This window comes from Camelina sativa, chromosome 3 (assembly GCF_000633955.1).
Source record: "Camelina sativa cultivar DH55 chromosome 3, Cs, whole genome shotgun sequence".
NCBI classification, from domain to species: Eukaryota; Viridiplantae; Streptophyta; class Magnoliopsida; order Brassicales; family Brassicaceae; genus Camelina; species Camelina sativa.
Window position 1 is genome coordinate 24,835,856 of NC_025687.1, and position 20,491 is coordinate 24,856,346.

The window sequence follows — 20,491 nt, forward strand, 5'->3', positions numbered from 1 at the left end:
TTTATGTTTCTAAGTGGTTAATTGTTGGCAGAATTGAAAAAGTTGGATGAAGTTAAGAAGATATACAATTGGCTAAATTGTCAAATTCAAACAAATCAAGAAAAGTGGACGGTTTTTCCTGCTTCATGGCATGTGCCTTATAGACTATGCATCCAGTTGTGCGATGTAGTGCCTCCTCGTTTTTGATGAACTGAACATTACCTTAACTATATCTAACAGTATGCATCTTTCTTAACTTTCCGGTTTTTCCATTAATGTTTTTTCAGGGAGCAAGTAGAGTCTATTCTGGTCAACCTCACAGAGAAGCCAGATGCAGAAAAATTGCTTCTGGTCAGGCATGCTTGCCCTAACATGAAAATTTCATTAAATTTCCGATGATTAGAAATTCTTTTATCCTGTTTTGTTTTCATCACATTACCTTGTTATGATACGATTAAATTTTGATGTCATTGGAGTAATGCAGATGATACTATCTAAAACATGAATCTGTGACATTAAGATAGTATCATGTAGTGGTGGGAATAATGGAGATGACATTAAGGATATTGGTAGAGGGGGAAATAATAGTCACAATATATCTGAAACTCGCATGAAGTATGAAATCATTTTTTCTGCTAATCAAGAATTGGGGGAAAATGTATGTTCTATGTACTAGGCTTCATTTCATTTCAAACAGAAGATGGGATTTTTTCTTTTCTTTCTTTTTTTGCATTGCTTCCTTATTTTCTGTCAGACTGAGACTATGAAACTTGGCAGTTTAACTTCCGTGGAATTATCTCTTGTTGCTTCAAGCCTCATTTAACCAAATATGTTGAGAAACTTGTTCAGGTAATATAATATTTCTGTGTATATAAGCGTTTCAGGTGAGTACCTAGGCTAGTTTCCATATATGTTCAGGTTTGCCGAGTTTCCTAATATTGTTTTTCTTTCTGTCAGGAGGAAACATGGGATATTGAGGAGAAAAGTCAAAATAATATTCTGTCTAGCAGCATACAGGTGAGTACATAGGCGAGATTCTTGAAGTAGGGTTATCTGATAGTCTTTACTTTAGCAGATATATAGATCGTCAATGAGTGGATTGACTCACTACGTCCACTATGATAATTTGACATGGGTGGTTGGTTGCATTATTTTTATAGAGACGCAACTGAGCAATTGCCATTTTTCTCTCTACTTGGAACAGAGAACCACAACTTTTCAGTAGCTTCTGAGTTGGATAGAAATGTTAGGTAATGTCCAGGATGATACTTTTTTTTTACTAGCGGCAAAAGTTCTACCAGATTTCGCATGTTGTGTGAAACCGAATATCAGAGTCAAGATTTACTCAGCACACTATCTTCTGTGCCTAATGACTATCAATATTACTAGATTGGCCAATGGGAACTTGATAATACTTATACAAAATATATATATGACATTATCTCTGACCTTCAGTGACCAGTCAAATTTAGTTGTAAGTAGTTTACTGTTTCCTTGTTTGCAGTTGTTTTCCACTATAGAGAAGAGCTTGAAACGGTGTAGTGCAGTCACAAACAGTCAAGACTTTATTCAATTTGTTCAAGGTGCATTTTTAATTCGCTCAATGTTGGGTTTTCTATATAATTTAGACTAGTTCTGTGATTTCGAGCAATGTCTTAATTTGTCTAAGAACCAGCTTTGTTCGTGGAGTATTATATTTTCTTATTTCTTAATTTGGATAAATACTGTTAGTTGAATCAGCTTTTTAATTCGCCTACATTTCGACAAGGAAAGGGCATACACTTAAATAATATTTGCCGGCCACTTTAAATGCTCTAACACGGTCCCATAGTTACATGAATAGAGCTTTTGAGTTCATTCTTTTGAAAGGGTCTCCTCTTTTCAGGTCTTTCAACGAGTTCTGAAGGCCTATGCTACGAAGCTATTTTTCAAGCTCCGAAAAGGAGGCAACAGTATTGTTGACGCAGCCACAGGCATGGACGGACAGATAAAGGTGCTGCGACTAGCTGCCTGCTTCATGTTTCCCATGTGTGCTATTCGATTTATCTTTTTCTACTTATACTATACAGGTCTCGGACAAAGATGAAAGGATGATATGTTACATAGTTAATTCTGCTGAGTATTGCCACAAAACAGTAAGCTTGTTTCACTTTTGACACCTCCAGTATTTACGTGATAACTGGCTGTAGGCCTTACTTGAAACGGGGTGTTTTTAAGGATTGAATTATATTGTTCTTATCTGATTTTAAGATAGTTTCTTGATGTTTTTGTCATGTGACCTTACTAAAATGCATTTTAAGCAATGTTGTGAAAGGTTTGCAACTATTATAGAATCCATATTACCCTTGCTGTTCAACGATACGATCTACAGCGTCTATCTGAAAATTTTAAGATGTGTGCCGATGTCCGTAAGAATTGATAAGAACAACAACTGGCACTTCGCAAGAATTCTTTTGTTTATGATTTTTTTTTCTTGCAGTCTGGTGATCTGGCAGAAGAAGTCTCAACAATTATTGACCCGCAGTTCGCTGACGGTGTAGACATGTCAGAGGTCCAGGTATGTTGACGTGAAGGACTTATATTTTTCCCAGATATGTTACATAATTTGGATTCTTCTTAAATTGTTTTGTTGTGCAGGATGAATTTTCGTCCGTCATAATGAAAGCATTGGTGACACTAGTTCATGGACTAGAAACTAAATTTGACACAGAAATGGCAAACATGTTACTTGTCCCCTGGGACACTCTTAAGAGTGAGGGTGACCAGTCTAAGTAAGATCTAATTGGGCTGTAACCATTTTTTGTGGCTCGTAAAAAAATTAAACACCTAACATGCATTTTCATCTTTCTTGTAGGTACGTCTATGGAATAAATAAAATCCGTAGCAGTAGCATTCCGGTCCTTGGAAACCTTCTAAAACCAGTTTACTTCCAGTTTTTCCTAGACAAGGTAATCATAATTTCTGCCTTGCAAAAGTTTAGGACCCTTGGCCTACTTCTTAATTGTTTTTCTTGTACATAGATGTTTATGCTACTTCGCTCATTGAACACTCATTTCTAAAAAATAATTGAACAGTCAAGGTCTAAAGCTATTGCCAGTGACAGGTTGACCCGATTAACCCTTGGTGACCTTTATAGATACTGACCCATTGTTTGGAAATTCTTTTGGGCAAATGGCATTATCCCTTGGACCAAGGTTCTATGCTAATATTTTCAGATGCAAGCATATATCAGAAACTAAAGCTCAACAGGTTAGCCTTTGTGGATCTAATTTTCTCCCTTTGTAGTCAGCTAGTGACGTACCTAGGATTTATATCTTTATTTGGAAATTCTGCTTACCTAATTTAATTTATCTACATCATGTCCTTCTCTGGACTCAAGTAGCATCAATATGGCGGCTCTAGTTAGTTATTGTTGGCCATCAGACCTTTCTCTTTTTCTTTTGATACTGTAGAAGTAACTAGTATGTTAATTCCTTTTAGTTATATTATTGATTTATTTTCTTCTAAAAGTTCCATCTCTTGGCAGACAGGTTAGCTAATCAGTTCCAATTTATGTACATTTGCCGCTGCTGGTGACTTTGTATTTAGGATTCAAGATTTTTTATTATTGTTAAGCATGAAGCATCGGGCATTCTTAGTCAAAGTTATAGAGCATTTTTTTTTTTCAGCAGTTATAGAGCATTTATAATACTTTTTTAAGTCCAAAGCTGGTCAGAATTTTAGTTTCGGTTCATCTCAATAATATGATTGCAGATTGCAACTACAAGCTATTTTGCTCTTACTGAAGCTGGGCCTTCAAATAAACTCTTGAATCCATGATTTTGTTGCAGAGCATCCCTATATCTTTTTTTTTTTTCAATAGTTATGTGAATACTAAAGATGCTGAATAAATAAAGGAAATATGCGTCTATATGTTGTTTATTCCTACAAGTTTTATCTATTACAAATCACGATGACATTGAAACGGTCTTGACCGATGAAGTGGGTGCTAGCTAAGACTAAAATTTTATTTCATTTGTTTGTACGTCGAACATTTAAGAGAACTAGAGAAGTAGTAAGTTTGTTGTGTTAGTCGCGTAGATAAGATTTAAGTACGCAACTCAAAACAAATTCACCTTTTTCTCAGCTATTTAAATAGAGATATTTAGAAGAGGTTCTACATTCCAACTCATAGAAAACTCTTCTACAATATATATCGCAGTTGATCTATAAATTAATTCCATTAACTTCTTCATTTTTCATTTGAAATTTTTGTGGCAAAAATGGCTAATGTCGAAACACTAGTGTGTCTACTCGTTCTGAAGAGGTGGGTCGTGAGATGTCGGAGATGATAGATGAGATTCGGAAGCTCTGGACGGAGTACTTGCAACTTCATGGTCGACCTGATGTTGGCGCCACTGAAGATATCAAGAAGAAGCTCAACGGTAAGAAAGTGAAGTTGGAAGAGCTCTCCGAGAAGATAAAGAAGTTATGAAGGAGATGATGGAGTAGAGATATATATTGATCCGAGTGACATATATTTTACATTCTTGGTTCTCTGCTTTTGTTATCATTCATTTTATGGTTTTTTTTCATGAGACATATTCTCATTTCCTGATCGTTGTTTCTAGTGTTTGGTAAATTATATTCCCCAATAAAAAGAAGATGTGTCTTTATCAGAAGTTATACGCAATCATCAAATCTGTATTAAGTTAACTCTTGTTGTCTTTAATATTACTATTTTAATCTTATAATTTATTACAAATTATAGGAGATTAATATAGCTCGACCGACGATGAAGTGGTCTTGACCGATGACTAAAACAAACCGCTAAGACTATTTTTCTTTCATTTCCTTATATATGAGTTCGGATTATTTATTAAAGTAAAATGAACTTGAGGATCGAGCACTGTGAGAGCAAAAACAAATAACATTACGTACGTACGTACTTTTAATATTGTCCCTGATCAGACCCGTGCAGAGGGTCATGGAGGCCAGAGACGGTAAGAAAAAAACACTTTAACTCATATAAAAAAAAAACAAAAAATTAATGGTAACTAATATCACCTTTAAAAGAGTAGAGTCAAAAACTAAAATATTAGTTATAAAACATAACACAAATAGCAAAATATAATGATATCAAAGATGTTAATTGTGCTAGAGGATTGCAAAAACAATGAAAAGAAAGAAACACGCTTAAGTTTGACATTAGGAATAATAAATAAATAAAATTTTTATCCTAATTTGTTATTTTGATTTTAGCTTTAAGTTATAATTTGTTTCTTTTCTTTCTTTCTAGTAAAAACTTTGTGGTGCTATTAATTTAAAAGCATTATGTTTCTCAAGTTAAGCTTATATGATTAGAAACAAAAATTGAAGGCCGTACGCCAAAGTTTCTTTTTTGCCTACATAGGCACGGCTCTGTCCCTGATCAATATACTTATACCCTTAAAACTATATGCTACTATGGGGTTCTCCTTAGGCAAATGATGTGTATCAAAATCTACCTTTTTCGTTATTGAGTCGAAAAAACTATTCACAAACTTTGAAAGAGAATATCACATGGTATTTAAATAATATATTAATAGGTAGATGTTTTAGGAAACAATTACACCCCCATTATGAAAAAAAGGTAAAGATCAAAATCCAAAAGTATGTATGATCTTTGAGTATTATAAGTTATATATATATATAATCCAATTGATGACTAAAAAAACACTGACGTATATGGTTTATTAGATGTGAGGATCATATCATGTAAAACTCGATACGAAACTTTAAGAGTGCCTTGGGACACAAGAAAGTTTTGTAATCACAAAGAAAAAAAGAAGAATGGCAGAGAGATATAATATTCAAACAAGATCATTTGTTATTTATTTATTTACATAAAGCAAAACTCATCAGAGTTTAGAGATATAACAGTGTCTCAATTATTTACTAACATAAATATCATTTGAAGAGTGGGGTTTCTATGTAACCAATCCACTTATTATTATTTTTAATTACATATAAGTGATCATCCAGTTTCAAGAAAAAAGTAACGTACGCCAACTTATCACTTTGGTGTATCTATGTAGGAGACCATTTGAACGATCAAAAACTTCATCTCCAACTACAGTCGTTCCTTTTTCCGCTTGGCATAAATCCTTCTCAATATTTTTTTATTAGATGGTTACCAATGCAATACGTAGATAATATGTATTATTATTTTTTATATATTTATATTATTGTATGACTATGATAAAATCATTATATATAAAAATTATTTGATTGTTTGATACATTGAAAATAGTTTACATTAAATTCGATATAATTATGAACTATAGGTGTGATTATTTATATATAGCAACAAATTAGTCATTTTTATTTTATTGAAATGTTGAATATATATTAACAAAAAAATAAGCAAAATATATGCAAAATATGAACAAAATATAAGTAAAATATTTTTACGTATGTGTTTTTATAACAAATAAAATAGACTCTCATATATCATATAATCTACTTTTTATTGTCACATTAGCATTTTGTTAGTTCATTAAATATCCTTTCTTATAAAATTTTAATACAAATTCTCAACTTTCATGTGGTTTTTCATTTTAATTTCAAACATCTAATACATTATATAATACTCTATTAATACAAACAAAAGATTAAGAAATATGAAATAAGAAGAATTAATAACAAACAAAATATCATAAATTTTAAAATAAAAAGCATAAACACATTTTCAAACTAAATACATAACCTAATTAAAAAGATTTACAATTTTTTATTATTTTGTGGCCTTGGACAAATGCCCTTTTCAATACAGACCAGGCACGGCAGTGCTTCTATATAAAGTTGTTTCGAGCTATCTTCTTCTCTCATTACATTTCTGTACGTTTTCGATTTGTTTCTTTAGTTTTGAGAGAGGTTCATAAATTAATACTCACTATGCAAAAAATGTGTTTTGACCCGTACAATCCTCTTGGATATGAAGAGGTTGACAAGTACTTTAACCAAGAGTGGGAGTACATGCCCGATGATGGATACAGTAGCAACCGTAATAATAAGCGTATGAGACAAAAGAAGCTTTGGACGTAATCATCGAAGTGAGTTTTGTTCGAAAATCTTTAGTTTTGACGTGTCTCAATGCTTTGCTTCAAGTAACTTTGTAATGTTGCAAGTGTTGAGGAGGACTTTGTACTTTTTTTTTTTTTTCACAATTAAATAAACATGTTCGATCGTCTCTCATATTTCAAAAGATTCTATTTTTGTTCCTCAACTATGATTTTTTTTAATGACTAAAATTGTTGCTGTAATAATGTAATGACTAATTAGTCATTTTGAAATTTTATGGCAGAAAAAGAAAGAAAAGATGAAGGAAGATAATGCAATGTTGGCCATTTGTTGCCTCTCTCTGGCTTACAAGACAACCGTTTTAGTTGATCTCAAGACAATAGACTTAAATTCGCTTAAGAAAAGCAGAAGCTTGGAGGAGAAAGTATACAAATCTCTGGTATAATTAAGCCTTGGTTGTTTTATCTTTTTTGACATATTTTGATACTTTTTAGATTTGTCTATTGAATTTGTTTGTCTGCTGTCGAGGCAGTTCGACAACCCTAAGTTTCCCCAAGTTATGGAGCTACATGATGCTGAAAAAGTGATTGAAACTGGACTCAAGGGACGGATGAAACCAATCATGCCGCTCTGTTTTATCCGGCACTTCCTACATCTGTGCATGCTGCCACAACATGAGGCCTCAGAAGAGAGTATTACACAAATCGTCCTCGAATTACAACCGGGTACGCTTTATAGTGTGTGTATGTTTGATCTAAAGACAAGATTGTTTAAAGTATAACTCACTTTATTTAGCTTAAGAAAATCTCTCAAAACTTATGTGACAACCCGTCCCGTGGATCCCACTAGCCACCGCTAGCTTGCCCCCATAGGCTCCAAGCTGGCTCTGCAGAGCATCGATCCTAACCCCTCACTGTGGATATCCAAATCAACAGTAGGTTATTGGTGTGCCAGGCGTTCCTCTACCCCTGGTCCCCACCTTTTAACAACCTTCCCACAGTATAAGCTGTCACCAATTGATGAGTAGTTCCTTTCCACAGTGAGGGGTTATCATTGATGCCCTGCAGGGCCAGCTTGGGGCTTATGGGGGCAAGCTAGCGGGTAGCTAGTGGGATCCACGGGACGGGTTGTCATAACTTAAGCTCTCAATCTCTCCCAAATCTCTCACACAAAACTCTCTCATGTTTATCTGCAACACCTGCATCCCTTTATATATAAAATCAAAACCAACTAGTCCTAATCCTATTTGGTAATATATGTTTAGATAACTCCTAAACATCCACCAATCCTAATCTCTCTAGGAATCCTAGTCCAAATAGGTTTAGGACAACCTAAGTCTTCAAGTCCTCTTCAAACTTAATTCAACATTCTCCCCTTTAAGCTTGAACTCTTCTTTCTTCAAATCTTGAACACCAATGAGATCTCTCATCTCTTTGAACTTTATTCTTCCAAGTGCCTTTGTTAGTATGTCTGCCTTTTGCTCACTCCCAGGAACATGCTCAACCTCAATTTGGCCCTTTTCAACACATTCTCTAAAAATATGATATTGCCTATGTATGTGTTTGCTCCGGCCATGAAACACATGATTTGTCGTCAAAACAATTGCAGACCTGTTGTCGATACGTATTGTGACTATTTCGCTTGGAGCTCTGGTGATTTCACAAAGCAGCTCTTGTAACCAAATGGCTTGTTTTGCAGCCTCTGTTCCGGCCATAAACTCGGCCTCACACGAAACAAAGTTACAACATCCTGTTTTTGTGAACACCAAGAAATCAGACTTCCTCCTAGATAAAAGATGTGTCCAGAGGTACTCTTGCCATCATCTTCATCGACATGACTACTATCGCTATATCCTATAAGCTTTGGTATCTTTGTTCTACCAAACTCTAGACCAAGTGTTGTAGTTCCCCTTAAGTACCTTAGACACTACTTCATCGCTGCACCGTGAGATTCTCTTGGACTTTGCATGTACCTACTCAGAATTCCTACACAATAAGACAAGTCTGGTCTTGTGTGAAGCAGATAACGAAGACATCCTACATGTTTTTTGTACACCGTTGCGTCAATCTCTCTCTCATGATTTTGAGAGTTTTAAACCAAGCTCCATGGGTGTGTGTACCGGATTACACTTATCCATCTTTGCATCTTCGAGAATTTTCTGAGCATCACGTGCTTGATTCAGCGTTATCCCTCCTTGATGCTGAACAACTTCAATTCCTATGTAATAAGTCAATCTTCCAAGGTCACTCATCTCAAACTTTGATCCCATCTCCTTCTTGAAATTGTTAATAACATCCAAGCTTGTCCCTGTCACAAAAAGGTCATCGACATAAACACCAACGATCAAAACATTTCTTCCAACCTCTTTTCGATACACAGACGGTTCCTTGGTGCACTTAAAGAAGCTCAAGTCTAAGAGAATTTTATTCAAATTGTTGTTCCAGGCTCGTGGTGATTGTCGTAATCCATAGAGAGCTTTGTTAAGTCTGTAAACTTTGTCTTCTCTTCCTGTCTTCTCGAATCCTTCTGGTTGCGAGACATACACTGTTTCTTTTAGCTCTCCATGAAGAAACGAAATTTTGACGTCGAGATGATGGATTTCCCAAACATGTTGCACATAACCCGTACTGTTGCACATAACCCTTTGCAAAAAGTCTTGATATGTGTTTGTTGATGCTTCCATCCGAATTTCTTTTGAGTTTAAAGACCCATTTGAGCCCAATTGGCTTTGCTCCATCTGGTAAATCAACAAGGTCCCAAGTCTTTTAGCTTCTCAATTGATCCAACTTCCTCCTTAAAAGCATGTACCCATTCTTTTGACTCCTTTGCTTCACCAAAGTTTCTTGGTTCGTTGTTTAGACTTAACAATAACATCTCACCTTCTTCTTCAGCAAGTAAAACATAGTCCTCTAAGTATTTTGGCATATGTTTCTCCCTTTGTGATCTCCTTAAAGCTATTGGAGATGTATATGTTTGTATCACACCATCAGATTCATTGACCTTTACATTCTCCACTTCTTTATTTACTGTAACTTCTAATTCTTCTCCAATATCAAGACTTTGTTTGCTCTTGAAACCTTCTTCATCTTCTTGAAATCCACTATTACTAAACACAGCAAACGTAAAGTCAAAAACACCATTACCATCTCTCATGCTATTCTCAACATTCCAATTACATCCCTTTGATTCATAGAAGTTAACATCTCTGCTCACAACGATCTTCTTTGTTTGCGGATCAAGAAATCGATAGGCTTTAGAGCCTGGTTCTGTTCCTAGATGAACTAGGATCCGTGTTCTGTCGTCTAACTTCTTAAGATGATGACTGTCCACCTTTGCGTACCCAATACAACCAAAAACCCGGATATGGTCTTTACTTGATTTCTTGTCTCAAAACATCTCATATGGAGTCATATCCTTAAGAGCTAGAGTCACCACTCTATTTAACAGGTAAGTTGAGTGTCTAACTGCTTCTCACCACATGTAATTAGGCATATACATGTGGTTTAAAATGCTTCTCGCCATCTCCATTAATGTTCTGTTTCGTCTCTCCACTACTCCATTCTGTTGTGGAGTATAAGGTGCTGTGAGATGTCTTCTTATCCCATGTTCTTCACAAAAACTATTGAACTCATATGACACAAATTCTCCTCCTCTGTCTGTTCTCAAGGTTTGTTTTTATCTGATTCCTTCTCTACCATCGATTTAAAGTTTATGAAATTTTGAAAAGCTTCTCCCGTCTCTGTCAATAGAATTGTCCACATGTATCTTGAGAAATCGTCTATGAGAACAAAAACATATCGGTTTCCAGCACTTGTACTTAGTGTAATCTGTCCACATAGATCACCATCTATAAGTTCAAGTTTCTTCGTTACTCTATATGTGGTTGCCTGCGGAAAAACATGTCTAGTTTGTTTACCAAGTAAACATGAGGTGCAGATCATCTTCTCAAGAGTGTCATTTGGAGCTCAATGGACTAGTTTTCTCTGTATCATGGAGTTTAGAGTGTCGAAACTCACATGTCCCATCCTAGCGTGCCACCTGTTTTGCTTGCTTGCATCCGAAAAATAAAGACATGTGTTGTCTTTCAAACCCATGCGAACCTTGTACAACCTATTAGCTGATATGTCGGCTTTGGCAAGGAGCTTTCCATCATGGTCCTTCATGGTCAAGTGACCATCTTTTAGTCTGATATCACATCCTTCCTCTATAGCTTGACCGAGACTAACAATATTGCTTTTTAAACCAGGAATGTAGTATATATATGTCATCTTCCTTGGTTTCCCATAGAGGTCAATGAAAGGAATAGTCCCTTTTCCTCTAATATCAATGCGTGAATCATCTCCAAACCTTAATTTTCCAGTAATTGTTGTGTCAAGGGTGTCAAAATATCTTCTGTCTATAGTCATATGATTGCTAGCTCCATTGTCAAGGTACCACACGTCTTCTCCATCAATGTTTGTTTCAAATTTGCTTGCTACACAACGTTTTTCATTAAGAAACACCACCTCATGCATCATAAGTTCATCCGCTATCTCTGCCTTTTTTCTCTGTTTCTTGTGCTTCTTGCAACTTTAGAAGACGATTTGGGCAACTACTCGCATAATGACCAATTTTATCACACCTAAAAAATGTGATCTGCGAGGCATCTCTTCCTCTGTAACGTCTGTGGCCTCTGCCTCGAGAGAACCAGCTGCCTCCTCTTCCTCTTACTCTGTAGTTTCCATTGTATTCATCTCATTTTGAGTAATTGTTTTGTCCATCATTGTTAGCATACATCAGCTTGCTTTGTTCTTCTTGTGGTTCGTCTTCTTCTCCAGAAATTCTTTCTTCATAGGTCTTAAGACGTCCAACAATATCTTCAAATCCTGTAGCATTAAGATCCAATACTTGTTCCAAAGAAGCAACTATATGTATGTAATTGTCTCTCTGATAAATTCATTGGATATTGATTTGTTTGATAATCTTGGCGTCTTGGGACAGATTGGACGGTTCACATCTACTAAGTACTTGCGTAGCTCAAATGAATTATACGGAGGTGGGTCGTCTTTCATTGGTACTATCTTTAAACACCAGAGAAACAAGTTACAGCCTGTTGTTTTGTTAACTACTTCTTGAACGAATGTTAGCCACGACCCTGAGAATAAACAAAGAAGGGTTTGAGGACTGAAGTTTTACTGTAATATTTCTTTGAATTTACAAATACAGAGTGAACTCTTATTTATAAAACCTTGAGGAGCATTCTAGGTTCTTTGACCACCTTACTAATCTCATAACAAGTGTTGAACATCTACACCTCCTCTAATGATAAGAGAGGATCATAACGGCTTGATAGTACAACTTCAACCACCTTCTCCAGCTGGTGTTTTTGTCACCTTCGTCGTCACCTTCCTCTGCTTTTCCATTTTGTCGACTTGTTTCAGGGAGAGACAAGTTTGTTGTACTGCTGGACCCTGTTTTGGTAATGGGCTTGTCATTTTTTTAGGCCTGAGCCCAAAACACTTTTGTCCTGGACTTGTTGTTGTAGACTCCCATCCTCCGCAAACTGATGGTGGGAGGCAGCACAACATTCAGTTTGTAGCGAAGCTGTTGGAAGGCTTGCCGAGGAAGAGACTTTGTTAAGATGTCTACAAGTTGTAAGGCAGCTGGAACATGTTGAACTTCAAGAAGACCAAGGGCAACTCTCTCACGAACATAATGATAGTCGACTTCAATATGCTTTGATCGATTGTGGAAGATGGCAAAGAGATAAACTGCCAAGAGATTGTCACATCAGAGGATTTCTGTCTTAGTTTGAACAATTCCCGAGTCTCAAAGCACAAAATATATCCAAGTTAACTCTGATGCAACAGCTGCATGTGCTCTGTATTCAGCTTCTGTCGATGATCTTGAGACTGGAGGCTGCCATTTTGCAAACCAGGAGATTAGATTTGAACCAAGCAACAAGCAAAAACTTGTTGTAGACCGTCATGTGTCTTGACAACCTGCATAGTCACTGTCGCTGTATGAAACCAATGGTAGGTCGTCAATGTAGGAAACCAACACAGGTCACTATTCCAATGCATATGCATACGCTGGAAGATGAAGTTTACTGCAAACTGTATATCTGGTCGCGTGATTGTCAGGTACTGAAGTTTACCTGCAAGACTTTGGAAGTAGCTTCGCTCAGAGAAGAGACCCTTATCTTTAAACACTTGATCCAGACGGAGAGGTAGAGGTGGATGAACATGATTGCAGTTGGACATACTAGCATGATGAAGAATCTCCTCTGTATACTTAGCTGACTAAGAAACAGTCCACTTGAGAATATCTGAGCTTGGATCCCCAAGAAGTAGTGAATATTTCCCAAGTCCTTCATAGCAAATTTTGTATTCAGCTCTGCAATTAGAGACTTGAAAAGAGCAGAGTTGGAACCAGTTAGTAAGATATCATCCACATATAGCAAAAGGACCATAGTATCACCATTATGATGATAAACAAAGAGTGATGAATCTGCTTTGCTGCACACAAAACCATATTTGATAAACAGGTTTTCACCCAGGGTATCAATTCCCTATGCAGTTGTAGTACAAAGGGTTATCAATCCAAATGGTTGTCTATTGCTAGCAGGAAGGATATGATCAGTACAATACAAGTCAAGCCAAGCAGATAGGGTTTTTGTTCTAACAGTCCTAAAATGAATAAAAGAAAAGAATATAAACAAAGAAACCACTCGACCTAAGCACTCGATGCAAGCAATCGGGTACAAGATCGAGTGGGGTGATCGAGTAAGCAAATGTGTTATGAACAGCTCGAGGTATTACTCGATACAGGTTATCGTGTACCTGATCGGGTAAGTGGTCAAGTAAGTAAAGAAAATGCAAACAATTAAAATACGAAAGCTCCTAAGGATGGGGTAATCGAATCCTAAGCATTCTTGACCAGTACAGATGCCTTACATGCCTAAAGCAATTATTTCCTAGACAATGAACCCCTAAAACTTTGTTACCACACTCTCGCAATAGCAACAATCAACCTTAATCACATCACCACACTGTCGCACTAGCAATATGACCAAGCAGGCATTAAGAACAATTCATTATTTTCAGTAGACTTAAACTCATCTAATTTCTTACTCAGAGTCAAGTAAACCTCTAGCATTGGCTTATGTCAAACATCTTATCTACAACTCTCGGTCGCTAAAACGCACTAGATATAATCTCAACCTCTCAGTCTGTTGACAGCATTAAGAACACCAACCTAGAAGGAAATCTATCAATCATTTACAATCAAGCTAAGGCATCCTAACCGATCAAGAACACAAAATCATCTATCCCATCCCTAGAAACTTTACTACACTACTCGGACATGATAACAAGGAACAAAATAACGAAAATGAATGAAAATTGCATTGTATTAAAAAATAGAGTAGAGTAGAAAGAGTACAAGATAGAAATCTAAGAAAACTACAAAAACTATGAAATAAAAATGCAAAATGAAAGAGAAAATGTTTGAGTCGCTCAGTTCTCTCACAGAAGCTCTCGCTCTCTGGTTTGAGGGTCTGCGGCGTGCTCGTTTGCGAGCTAGGAGAGGAGGGGGTTTATATATGGAAACCCTTTTGACCTAGTTTCCCAGACCTACCCGATGGTCTACTCGATGGGGTACACGACGGTGAAGTCGGGTCACTCCTCGGGTTGCTCTTCATGCTCTTGGATCCTCCTTGATCGTATAGGGGTTCAGACTTGTTCTTGCAGCTCGATGGCTCCTTCGGGTACATGCTTGGGTTGTACTTGTTCTTCCCCATTTTTGGCTATTTAGCACCTGTTTTCATCCAAAATTTCGAAATGCATAAATGCAACACCCTAAATGATCTAAAAGTGGATTCCTACAGTAAATGACCTAAAAATGCTAAGTTAGAGATATGAACAATGCAAAATATGGACAAAAAAGGATGCTAAAAACATATAAATTAGAGAGGTATCAATATTCAATGAGAAATTTGTTGAACTTATCAAACCAAGCTCTGGGAGCTTGTTTCAGTCTGTAGGGGGCTTTCTTCAAGGCACACACATGATTTGTCTTCGCAACATCCTCAAAGCCTAGAGGTTTAATAGTGAAAACTTCTTCTTGTAAATCACCATGAAAGAAGGCATTTTTTACATCTATCTGAGAAATGCTCCAGTTTTTGGAAGTAGCAACTGCTAGAAATATACGAATGGTAGATGTTCGAACCACAAGACTATACGTTTCTGTAAAATCCACACCATCTTCTTGATCATACCCTTTGGCAACTAGTCTTGCTTTAAACTTGTTTTTAGAGCCATCATCGTTTAGCTTTACAGTGAACACCCATCTGCAGCCAAGGATATTCATCCCAGCGGTGGCAGGAGTCAAGATCCAAGTGTGATTCTTGTAAACGGAATCAAGCTCCGATCCTCTATCATAGCTTGTCGCCAACCCGAATGAGCCAAAGCCTCAACTACTGTCTTTGGTAATGACGGTATGGTCATACTTGCAACAAGAGCATACCAAGGGTATAATTTACGAATCCCATGTTTAGACCGAGTAGTCATCGAATGGCCTCTTGAATAATCATTAGGAACCTCTGGTGCAATAACATCTTTACTCTTTGTTGTTGATGCAGCTATAACAATATCTGTTGTATTTGGAGCAGAGAGAGATGCAAAATTGAGTTGAGATTCTTGTTGTTGTGACACATCTGACCCCATTTTACTTGCTTCAGGATACTCAACCACTTGACACGGAATTGATGGAAGTAAATGAGGAATTACAGATGAATTCTCACCCTGCTGCCAAGCTTGTAACAAACCACTTTTGTGTTGTGTAGCTAAATGTTTGTAGTGATGCTCAAAAGGAAAACACTGCTCATCAAAGATCACATGAAGAGAAATATAGACCCGACCAGTCGGTGGATAAAGGCATCGATAAACTTTAAACTGCGGATGGTACCCAAGGAAGACACACTGAAGAGACCGTGACTCAATTTTGTGTTGCGTGTAAGGTCTCAAACAAGGATAGCAGGCCAAACCAAAGATCCTGAGAAAAGAGTAGTCCAGTGACTTGTTGTATAACACCTATGTTGGAATTTTCTGGTCTAGAGATGATGAAGGAATTATATTACTGATTAATTTTGCAGAATAAAAAGCTTTAACCTAGTAACAAAGTGGAGTTTTACTTTGAAACAACATTGATAGCCCCAATTCAGTAAGATGTCTGTGTTTTCTCTCTCAAATACCGTTTCGTTGTGGAATAGACAGGCATGATAGGAGATGTTTAATACCATGATCTTGCAAATGCTTCCAAAATCTCGTACTCATGAACTCACCTCCTCCATCACTCTGAAACACTTTTACTTTCTTGGCAAACTGAGTTTCAACGTTTTTTTGAAAGACCAGGGACACATCACAGAAATCAGACTTCTTTTTTAAGGGAATTAGCCAAGAGTAACGAGAGAAATTATTAACAAAAACTGCATGATATTTGAAGCCTTGAAAAGATACAACTTGATAGGGTCCCCAAAGATCACAATAGATTCGATCAATGGGTTCCTTTGGATGAAACTCAGAACTAAAAAACGGTAATTGACAACTCTTTCCCATTTGGTAAGGTCCACAAACATGAGATATGCTGCTCTTATTGATTGTTAGATCCTTGTTGTTCCTTAGACGCTGAAGAACTTGGAAGTTTGCGTGTTCTAGACGTTGATGCCACACCATATCACTAGCCGCACACTGTCGATTTGAGAAGAGAGCTACAAACTCCTTATTCTCCAACATATAAAGACTCTTACGACGAGGTCCTTTTGTCACCACTTTCTGAGTTCTCAGTTCAATCACATACACAACATTAGAATCAAAGATCACCACAGAGATAGTCATCACATGGACTCTCAGTTTATTCAAGGTACATTTCTTGTATGCCCACCAAAAGGGACTTTCTATTTATATGATAGACTCCTATTGCTAATTAGACGTGCATTTTTAAGAACTGGCTTTGTTAAAGGAACATTAGATGTTCATGTTTGGAGAAACCGTGTTTGTTTGCTCCAGTTTCCTACAAGGGAAAGTCATAAACTCGTGTTCTTTTAGTGATGTATGCAGACCAATTTAATATGCTAGCTCACGGATCACGGTTTCACATTAGAACATAATAGCTTAGATAGAGGTTATTGAGTTTCTTTTAATAAAAGGCTTTTCTCTTTGGAGGTCTTTGAACGAGTTCTACAAGTCTATGCTACGAAGCTATTTTCTAAACTTTCCAAAGGAGGCACTCCTAAACAGACAAAGGTGCTTTGCATAGCTCCCTGGTTTCTGTTTCACATGTGTGCTTTTTGATGTTGTTAAGGTTTTTTTTCCCTATGCAGGTTTCGGGGACAGATGAAAGGGTGATATGTTACATAGTTAATTCTACTGATTATTGGCGTAAAACAATAAGCTTATTTGACTTTTTACACATCTGTGTATGTGTGTGGCCTTACTTGTTGTTAGTTTGGGTTGTATCATATGGTGTTAATCTTATTTTAAGCCAGTCTATTGTAGAGCGACCAATTGTGATATTGATGATCGTCACATCAAGTTTCATGGGTCTAGTTACATTCTCTATGCTGTTGTCATGTGATCTTACTCTACTGCATTTTAAACAATGATCTCTGCCCATTGAAGGCCTGCATTTAGCAACTTTCTTATTGCTTGTAATACTCATGTTGTACATTGTCAGAGATACTATGTACTGCTTCTGTATCAAACAATGTAATGAACCTTCATATTAATTAATGGAACAAAACCTTGGCTCATCACAAGAATATTAAATTGTTTTTTGTAGTCTGGTGACTTGGCAGAAGAAGTCTCAACAATTATTGACCCGCAATTATTGACCAGGTACGATTGACATAAAGGAGTTCCAAATTTTTCTAGATATGTTATTTATTTTGGATTTTTTCTAAGCTATGGTATTGTGCAGGATAAATTTCCGTCCATCATAACGAAAGCATTGGTGACACTAGTCCATGGACTGGAAACTGAAGATTACAGTTTGAGATTGGTAAGGGATTTATTCTCTTGGTTTGGTTGGTTTAGTCAGATAACTGAGGATTTCTTAAGATTCAGTTTAGGTTATGAGATCCGCTAAGGTTTTGCCACGCGTTCTCTCTTCTCTCAGTTGATCTACACACTTTGCACGTGAGAAGGGTTGTTACGCCTATACGTTTATCGTATCTTCTTCTTCCTTTTGTTATCTTGTATTGTAACAGTAGAAAGAGATAGAGATTCTAGAGAGAAAGAGAGAGAGAGAGTAGATCGGAGAGATCTTGTAACAGTTGTGGTAAGCTCAAGTTTGAGCGGTGTTAGTGGATTCCGGAGTTCAACCTCCGGCGAGACGTAGGTTAACCACATCGGTTAACCGAACTCGTTAAATCGTGTGTGTCCTTTCTCGTTTTACTTCTCTTCTTCTTTTCATTCTGATCAAAGAAGACCTCAATCGGCATATTCGATCTTAACAGATTGGTATCAGAGCAAGGTTCAGGCTTCGTTTGTCAAATCTGTTAAGAAAGATGACAAATACGAAACTCAAGGTGGCTGTGTTCGATGGATCTGGTGACTTCGCTCTTTGGAAGACACGGATGTTGGCTCACCTGAGGATTCTAGGTCTTAAGGATGTTCTAAAGGAGCAAGAGCCATTTGCTCCTTTGACAGAGGCTGAAAAAGACGATTCGGAGAAGAAGAAGAAACAAATCAAAGATGAAAAATCAAGAAGGGAGCTGTGTGAGAAGGCGTTGGAAATTATCTTCCTAAACGTGGGTGACAAGGTTCTAAGGAAGATCGATCAGTGTACGACGGCAGCATAAGCATGGTCTATGCTTGAGAGGTTGCATCTGGTAAAGTCTTTACCAAATTGGGTATATCTTCAGCTCAAGGTTTACAATTATAGGATGCAGGAATCCAAGAGTTTGGATGATAACATAGATGAGTTCTTGAAGATGCTCTCAGATCTGAACAATCTTCAGATCCAAGTTCCTGATGAGGTTCAAGCAATTCTAATCTTGAGTTCTCTACCAGAGAAATATGACATGTTAAAGGAGACTCTGAAGTACGGACGAGATGGAATCAAGATGGAGGATGTTATCAGTGCTGCTAAGTCCATGGAGTTGGAGCTCCGGGATGAATCTGGTGGTTCAAATCAGATTGGCGAAGGTTTATATGTTCGCGGAAAGGGGTTTACAAGAAGTTCTACATATCAAAATGATCAAGGGAGCAATATTGGTGGATCAAGGGCACTTCTTGATTTGTGGATCAAGAAGGTTTGATGGATCTGTGGTAAGGAAGGGCACTTCAAGAGACATTGTTACAAATGGATTGAGAGGAACAAGACCAAAAGTCAAGGGAATGATTCTGGTGAAGCTGCGATGGTCAAAGATGATGCCAAGGATCTTGTCGGTTTAGTGGCGTCTGAAGTCAATTTGATCATGGGGAAATTACTGAAGATGAGTGGATCATGGATACTGCCTGTTCGTTCCATATGACGTCAAGAAGGGATGTGTTCATTGAGTTAAAGGAGGTGTCATACGGCAAAATTCGAAGGGCAAATAAATCATATTGTGAGGTTAAGGGAATTGGTTCAGTTAGGTTTCAAAATTCAGATGGGTCTACCTTTCTTTTGCATGAGGTCAGATACATGCCTGATATCTCAAGGAATTTGATCTCAGTTGGTACTCTCGAAGCCAAAGGGTGTACGTTTAGAGGTGGCAAAGGTATTATGAGAGTGGTCAAGGGTGGCACTGTCTTTATGAAAGGAGTTAGGCGTCAGTCTCTTTACATATTTCAAGGAAGTGCAAGAGTTTCAGAGGTCTGTGCTGTCGAACTCAGTAAGACTGCAGAAGAGGTTAAAGTTGATAACAAGGCCAGGTTGTGGCACAACAAGTTGGGACACATCGGTCAAAAGGGTCTTCGTGTTCTAGAGGAAAAGGGTTGTTTGGAAGGTTGCAAGTCTACGAAGATAGGGTTCTGCGAGGACTGTGTTATTGGTAAAACACACAAAGTCAGTTTTGGACCAGCTCAACATGTCACGAAGGAAAAGCTTGACTATGTTCACTCTGATCTTTGGGGCTCTCCCAATGTTCCCTTGAGCTTAGGACGGTGTCAGTACTTCATTTCTTTCACGGTTGATTTCTCTCGAAAGGTGTGGATTTACTTTCTGCGTTTCAAGGATGAAGCTTTCAAAAGCTTTGTTAGCTGGAAGAAAATGGTTGAGACACAGTCAAAGCGTAAGGTGAAGAGGCTTCGAACCGATAATGGCCTTGAATTCTATAATCATCAGTTCGATAGCTTTTGCAAGGATGAAGGTATTGTCAGGCATAGGACTTGTACGTACACTCCACAGCAAAACGGAGTTGCTGAGAGACTTAATCGAACAATCATGAACAAAGTGAGAAGTATGTTGAGTGAATGTGGTCTCGGTCAGAGATTTTGGGCCGAAGCAG

At 37.3% G+C, this 20,491-nt stretch overlaps 1 long non-coding RNA gene and 1 pseudogene across 1 annotated transcript; both read left to right on the forward strand.

Moving 5' to 3' along the window:
* Positions 1–20,491, forward strand: part of LOC104779289 — a 51,805-nt pseudogene that overhangs the window by 27,062 nt on the left and 4,252 nt on the right.
* Positions 3,478–3,900, forward strand: LOC109132292. Its single transcript, XR_002037566.1, has 2 exons — positions 3,478–3,509; positions 3,733–3,900. It is a non-coding gene; the product is annotated as an uncharacterized LOC109132292 (long non-coding RNA).